We start from the raw sequence: 8,135 nt of genomic DNA on the forward strand, positions 1-8,135 counted from the left end.
CTATACGGAGTAAGGATAGTAGTTTTATCCGCTGTACAAACTTGGACATGCAGCAGCACCGGCAACACACAGCACTGTTGTCGACGCCGTCGGCGTTTTGCCCGCGTTCGTACAAAATGCGTGCGGCGTCGGTGACTGTTGCCGGAGCCTCTGATATAAATAGGCACTTGGTGCCGCAGCTAAACGTCGCCTCCCTTCCCTGCCCTCCCCCCCCCCCCCCCCCCACGGCTTTTCGTGCGTCAGAAGAAGGCGCGTTTGCTCTACATATATGGTGATTGTAAAGGAGGAAAGAGACGCCTACTTCTGCAGCCCTTAAGGGAGCACGGCACAGAACGCGCGTTTGTTCTCCGCCGTGCGTTCACTCCCCGTGAAAGCGCGCGTCCCTCGCGCCCTTTCACTCGCACATACAGCGTTCGGCGGCGCGCGGCGACGATTTCATCTCCATTGACGTCATACGGAACCTCACGGCGACGGCGACGGCGACGCCGACGGCAGAAATCTGCTTTGGAGTGTCCATATAATTGCTATCGCAATAATAAACACTTGGTGCCACAGCTAAACGTCACCCCCCCTGCCGCCTTTCGCGCGTCGGAAGAAGGCGCGTTTGCTCTACATAAATGGTGATTGTAAAGCCCCAACCAGACGTACGCGTTGGAACGCGTCCGCAGGCGCCGTGCGCCTGAGAGAGATTGTGGTTGTGAAGAGGAAGAGGCAGAAAATAGCGCCACTTCCTCCTCACAACCACAATCTCTCTCAGGCGCACGGCGCCTGCGGACGCGTTCCAACGCGTACGTCTGGTTGGGGCTTAAAGGAGGAAAGAGACGCCTACTTCTGCAGCCCTTAAGGAAGCACGGCGCAGAACGCGCGTTTGTTCTCCGCCGTGGGTTCACTCCCCGTGAAAGAGCGCGTCCCTCGTGCCCTTTCACTCGCACATACAGCGTTCGGCAGCGCGCGGCGACGATTTCATCTTCATTGACGTCATACGGAACCTCACGAACCTCACGGCAACGGCGACGGCGACGCCGACGGCAGAAATCTGCTTTGGAGTGTCCATATAATTGCTATCGCAATAAAAGTGTGTAACATTGCTACATTATTGCTGAGTTTACTTGTGCTTAAATGGAAAATAATGCTAGTTTCAAAATTTGTTCTAATTAGTTGTGCCTTGTGAATCGGGTGACTACAGTACGTAAATTTCAACGTCTGTCCGAAAGATGAGCTAAAAAATTGACCAATCAATTTTTGTTTACATTTGTCAAATACGTAAATTGATTTATTTTGGATGTAATTTACGCTTCTTTTAGTTATCCAGCACAAGAAACCTGATTCTCGTGCGAGGTCTGTTCTAAAATTTCAATCAGTGAGTCTGCAAACAAAGGCGAAGAGGGTAGTAGCATTGCCATTCTCGCTCACTCCAGTCGAGCGGATCAGTCAGACCTAGCCGAGCTATTGTATGACAAGTCTGAGATTTTTGAGGGCACATTTTGTGCAACCTATTTGCTATATTAGTCGAAATGAAGATAGATGAACCGACAGTACAAAGGCTCAATATTCAATTTTTTTGTCAAACTGGGGCTAAATGTTGTGGAAGTTCACGAAGGGCCTACGGAAAGGATGGCCTCAAAGAAAGATCTATGTCCAAATAAGTCAAGCGTTTACGGAAAGGCTGTAAAGACCCCAAGAGTGATGCCAATCCGGACCACCCTCTCCCTCGTCTATTTTTGCAAAGCGCACAATTTAACAAAGACAACATAAAGTCTTGATTGGTTTCAGCGCTGTGCAAGAATGGATAGATTCGAACTCCCCTGCTTTACTGTTCTTCTAGTCTCCAACTCGTGCACAAATCAAAGGACCGATCGTGTGCGTTCACTTATGCTCAGCGACTGTTAAAATGATTTTGGAAACATTTGACTCGGGAAGCGTGTCCGTTCACAGGACGTGGCCGGTAAATTCGGAAATTAAAATATATGCGACACGATGGTGCCAAAACTGCTGACTCCTGAGAATCGTCCTTTAAATATGTGGTATTGCGCGCCAAAATCACCATCTGATTATGAGGCGAGCCTTAGTGGGGGAGTCCAGAATAATTTGAACCACCTGGGGTTCTGTAACGTGCACCTAAATGTAAGTACGAGGGGTTTTCGCATTTCGACTCCAACAAAATGCGGCCTCCGTGGCCGGGATTCGATCCCGCGACCTCGTGTTTAGCAGCCAATCACCATAAGCACTAAGGAACCACGGCAGCTCCTGAAAAATAGTTGAGCTGATAAGAATGTTTGTTGCATTGAATGGAAACCTTTAGACAACAGCGAATGATTCTTGCAAGGGGTTGTCGTCGGTGAAAAGAATTTAATTTAATTATGCGACATGAAGCTGAAGTCACAGAGCTAGGACTGAAAAAGAAATATGAAGAAAGGAAGGAAAAGCGCGGAAGAACAAAGCAAAATTCAACTTCATGTTTATAGTGTTGCTTAAGTGCGATGCAGCTGTGCACCGCGAATGTGCACCTTAGGGCCAAGCTGGTCGATGCAGCTTTCTGCATTGGCAGGTCTGAGCGTGTGAGAGATGCTGTGCGCCGCGTGCGACCAAATTTATGGAAAGATGGGCGCTGTGTTCTTTATCTCAATAATGCCCCTAGCCTATGCTCTCCGCATGGATATATACCCCAACTGTCTCCATACTCGCTGGATTAAGTGTTCTGTCAATTTTGTATGTTCACCAAATGCAAATTGGGCTGAAGCAACATTATTTTGTGGATTTGACAAAAATTAAAAAGGAACCCACATTAGTTCTGAAGCCCCTAACAGGTGAGGGTGTAATAAGCGCTTGAATTCGTGTGTTGTGTCTGATTGGGAGTATTTTAATAGCGAGCACATTTTTTGTGTCGGAAAGCTTGTTAAATTATTTCTCTAAACCTACTTCACGAAATTTTGGGACAGAGCTCGGATATGCCACAGACGATTTATAAAGTTCTGTTAGCGCTAAAAAAACAGAGTACCTGATATACAACCACGCACCACAGGCGTCATGATAGTGAGCCGCTTTCTCCTGGCATATAGCTCCACTGATGGAATGCCTCAGTTACAGAAGTAAGAGCAGTGATAGATATGGTTTAAAATGTGGATTTAAAAAGCGTGAACACAAGAAAGAAATGCCGACGCAAGTGTCTTTTGTTAGTTCTACGCCTAACGTTTCAATTGGTGAATCTTTGCCAAATTTCTCAGCTTCCTGTCGTTCCAAGTTAAAGGACCAAAGGCCATTGAGAACTATGCGACAGCATTCAATCGTAGAGAGAGGTAGAAACGGTTCTAGAAGCGCCTTCTCGAAGAACTCGCGAGACTAAAAAAACAGCCATATCGTTGATGACGAAAATATTTATATGAAGTAACAAATCAGTGATGTAGACAAAGAAAGGCATTCAAAACTAGATAGAAAACAAGATTTCAATTATTGTCGGCGGGCCACTGCGGATGGGGACTTCGGCCACAAATGTTAGGTGCTAAAATTGAAAGTGCTGTATAAGGTTTGGGACCCGATATTAACAAAGTAAATCGTGATTCCCAAAATGCAACTCTTGTTTCTGATGAACTGAAGGTGCATTTCAGCGCAACTGAACTGGTTATGTAATTGCGGCATTGTCATCAGCCCTAAATGTAGGTTGTCTTCAACGTATGGAATATGCAGATTGAAATTTAGCACGAGATTCTGCATTCCCTTGCGTCTCTCTCTAGTGTCCTGTTATGAACATTTACCGCATCATTATAAATTACGCGTTGAAGAAGTTGTGCGTGAGCGTTGGGGAAAAAACAAAAACAAAATACAGAGCTTCCCACACTGTTTTTATATATAAAATTATGCACTGAAAGATTACTGTGATTTCCTATGTTCACTAATTATACATGTCATCGCACAGTATTCCGAAGGCCTGGAAGAAAAATTACGTTACAGCACATTTGTCGACTCGAGGTCAGTAATATTAGTTTCTTCAACAACTGTTATGTTACTGCACATTTAGTAATTTCAGCGTGACACAGAAACATGAGCACCTCGTTGCCAAGCCTATACTTGCCAAGCGTATACTTGCCAAGCGTATACTACTGACTAGCCAGCCTGCCATTCCCGGATGCCGATTTTTCGCCGAACGGCTAAAGTAATCGTCATCGGACTATTTCAGTAAGCCAAGTGATCACAATTACCCGCCTTGGTTGCCTAGTGGCTATGGTGTTAGGCTGCTAAGCACAAGGTCGAGGGATCGAATCCCGGCCACGGCGGCCGCATATCGATGGGGGCGAAATGGGAGAACGCCCGTGCACTTAGATGTAGGTGCACGTTAAAGAACTCCAGGTAGCTGAATTATTGCGCATTCCGCCAATTCGGCATGCCTCATAATCAGATCGTGGTTTGGCATGTAAACCTCCATAATCTATCTTTTTTTTATAAATTTTTTATTCACAATTATCCTAACCGGCTGTATACAGGCGGTGCGCACACACAACTGACCAGCCTGCTGCATATCAGAACTAATAAAATTCTGCGGATGAAGATAAGTTATCTATAATTTGACGTGGCTATCAGTGAAGCCCCACATAGTTAAGCCGTGCATATCTGCGTGTATGCATTTCCACGACAGCTTTTGTCTTGTGTTGAGTGGGGCAGTCGGGTAGCCAGTCTTTTGAAGGCGCTTCAATAAGCAATACAATTAACTTATTTTAGGAGTAGGGAGCTTTTGAAGGAATCCATTATGTGCTTCTTCCAAACTTGCATATACCTAATCTGTGCACGCTTTTTCTAATGTAATATAATCGCGGTTAATGCACTCCCCATATTCGTCGCTTTGCCTTGAGTGTGTCATTGCGAAATGTGAAACGAAGCGCTAGTTACTTTTGTTAACAGCTTGCAGATGTACATCTTCGCAGGAATGAAGCGTTATGTTAAGGAGGAGGAGGACGAGAGAAAGAGAGAAGGCATAACATAAGCGTTATGTTAAAAGCAGCGAATGTTATTGCACCAGGCTTAATGGTGATAAAAAGCGTACTGAAAAAGTGTATAATCTACCGTGATAATTACTGACTTCCTTTCTACAGCGTCGTATTCAATTCCAGATGTTCTCTGCTTTCTGCTTTTTACTTTATCAACGGTATTATACATGTTATTGATATCGTGTCGCTGCAATATCTGAAAAACAAAGTATTTACTTACTCTGGTTAATGATCCTACGTGTACAACCAGTGTGCTGTACGCTGTCATTATGACACCTAAAATAAAAGCTGTAAAAATTTGCAGTAAATTGGCATAAGAAAAACAGCTGCGACAAGTACATTCAAATTTCCGCGTCAGAATTTCCAATGCAAGCGCAAATTACCACGGACACGATCATTATTGATTCAATGGCAGACTGAATAGTAACTGCATATTGGCTTTCCTTTAATTTGTGTCGACCTCACCAATAATGTCTTCGAGAAAAAATATTTCGTAAAATTGATTACAATGAGATGAAACGTGCGATAGATGGACGGGTGGCGTCATAAACTAAGTCACTCGCGCTATAAAAAACATCAATGAAAACATAAAAAAAACTGAGCCAGTAGCCATCGATTGCGCACAACAAAAATTCCCGTGGTTTAATTATTTCAGTTATTATTGTGCCTGTGCATCAAACCTTGTAAGGCCACTACATAAAAATATCACAAGGTCAAAGAGCAGGCGTGACGATGTGATTCTTAACAAATAATGTCCGTTTATTTTACTAGCATTAGCCGCGGTGTTGTACGGTCGCGCCTGATTGCAGATGCTTTCAAGCTATCTTGAATGTGCGTAATCGGTTATTTATTGAGACCACTTTTCAATGCGCGCGAAGACATTCCGAAGAGGCTTTCACTTCTGAGTAGAATGGAATACGAATACATGCCGAAGAGAAGCATAAATGCATTTTAATCAAGCACTGCGGTATCAGCACGCTGGTCCAGCGAATTCCTTTACAAGGAAAAAAAAATCACATCATCTCACCCTACGGGCAACCATGGTGAGGTGCGAAAGCATCGCGGGGGGTGCGCATCGAGTTTCCGTTTTGTTTCACTTCGCAACACAACCCAATGAAAGTTGGAGTCTCCTGCCGACGTTGACGTTTACGTTCAGCTTCCCTGGCCTGAAGTTCGGGATCCGCTTGCTGACGCTGACGTTTACGTTCGGATTCCCGAGCCTTCCTCTGCTCCGCGGCGGTGGCGCTGCCGCTGCAACTAGCGCCGACGTTGACATTGTTCATGGTGTTTCGCACATCGTTGCACAGGGAGAGAATGACGGAAGCACAGCGAACGCGCGCTTTATTGACCCTTTTCGCGGAGCAGTTTGTTTTAGAGAAACGAGATGGCGCTAACGGCGGCGTGCCATACCTCTCCTCAGCGACCGCGCACGAATACGAAACCATTACCGCGTTTACCTTGCTTCTGTGCGATCAGCTGTCGGGAATGCAACTGAGTTTTCGCTAACGCACTGTGCCTCATCATGCTAGATTGAATCATGTGGATTGAAGACGTGTGCTGTATTTGGCTGCAAAAATAGTGACTGGCATGTTAAGGAATGGAATGAATCTGTGTGGCCAAGTTCGCGGACCGCTGCTTCAACTGTCCGAACGTGTTACCGGCACTTCGAGATGTACGGCTTTCCTCGAGGATACAGAAATTTGCTCTTGTATCGCTAACCTTCAAAGAAAGGGCTTCAGCAACAAAACGTCGGCAAGGGTGAGTACCACACGTTAAACAATGAGAAAAGGAGTTGTGCCATTTCCTGTCATAGTAAGTTTTGTGCACGTTATCTATACACATCTATACCAAATGGCAGGAAAACTTACGCACAGTCCATCGCCATCGTATCAAGAATACGTAAATGGGCTCATGAATATATGCGCACTATATACGCACAATAAACTACTGAATACACCGACGGCGCACGAATGGTCGAACCTGAATGTTTCGTGACGGTTCACAAGTGTAAGCGAGTTACTAGCGGTAATATATATTTGCTACACGGCATTACAATGTACAAAACAGCTAAGTTGCAAGCCGTGCGCGCAACAAGAACAAATCTATCGGAACTGAGCACACCCGCGAACGATTAGGCAGAAAATCAGATAGTGGCTGCACCGAGTAACATCACTGAGTCAGAAACTGACAAGCCGCTGCTTCAAAATATTTGCCAAATAAACAATAAAGAGCAAAACACACTAATCTTGATTTAATTCCTGAGCGGAATGTTTGGATATATTGGAATACATATTTAGCCCCGCGTTTAGAACAAGCACCTTATACGCTGCTCGCGTCGTTAGGATAAAGCTTAATGAGCTTCGAAAGTGCTTTTACATGTTCTCTGAAGCTGTGAGCAAAGCTTCGTGTCGTCCACCCAGCCACCGTCTACGATATCTCCCAAAATAGAGGCTTTCTAAACCGCGCTGGCGTCATACACTTCGATTTTAAACAAGGAGGCAGCGGAGGCAGTTGAGGCAAGCAATGGACGCGTCACCACGTGATCAAACGTGGCCGCGCCCACGGGATCGCCGCGAAAAGGGTCAATACTGCGCCGCGACACTTGCGCAGCCTACCGGCGTACCCTTAGAGAGAGAGGGAAAGAGTGAGAGGGAGAGTTATATGCAATGAGTTGTTGCGCCGCACCTGTGGCGGAGAAGCGGAGAGGGGAGGAGGAGAGCGCACACCTGCGTAGGAGAGGAGAATGAGGGAGAGTTGCGCATGCGCAGTATGCGTGCGGCCGCCGCAGTACGAACACTGCCCCGCGCATAAGATTCCTTCGCATCTAAAAGATGGCTTTCACATCGGCGCACTTGTTCCAACGCCTCACACACTACCGCTAAATGCGATATATATGGCGTCCAATTAAGCTGCCAGAGAATCCATACGCTAGCAGTATCGTGGCCGACGCACAGTGGCGCTTGGCGGACGCTTGGTATGCCGCATAGAAACGGTCGGTTCACGTAGCCGAGCGCTCGTCCAGATTGTATGCAGTAGCATGGAGGCTTCCTATAGTTCCCTCTCCTGTGTGACATCACCTCGTGTGCTCTTTCACAAGTGTCGCGATACTCGGCGGTGGACTCCCCACTAATCATTGTGCCCCTTTTTTTCGGGACG

The sequence above is a fragment of the Dermacentor silvarum genome, chromosome 5, assembly GCF_013339745.2.
Source record: "Dermacentor silvarum isolate Dsil-2018 chromosome 5, BIME_Dsil_1.4, whole genome shotgun sequence".
NCBI lineage: Eukaryota > Metazoa > Arthropoda > Arachnida > Ixodida > Ixodidae > Dermacentor > Dermacentor silvarum.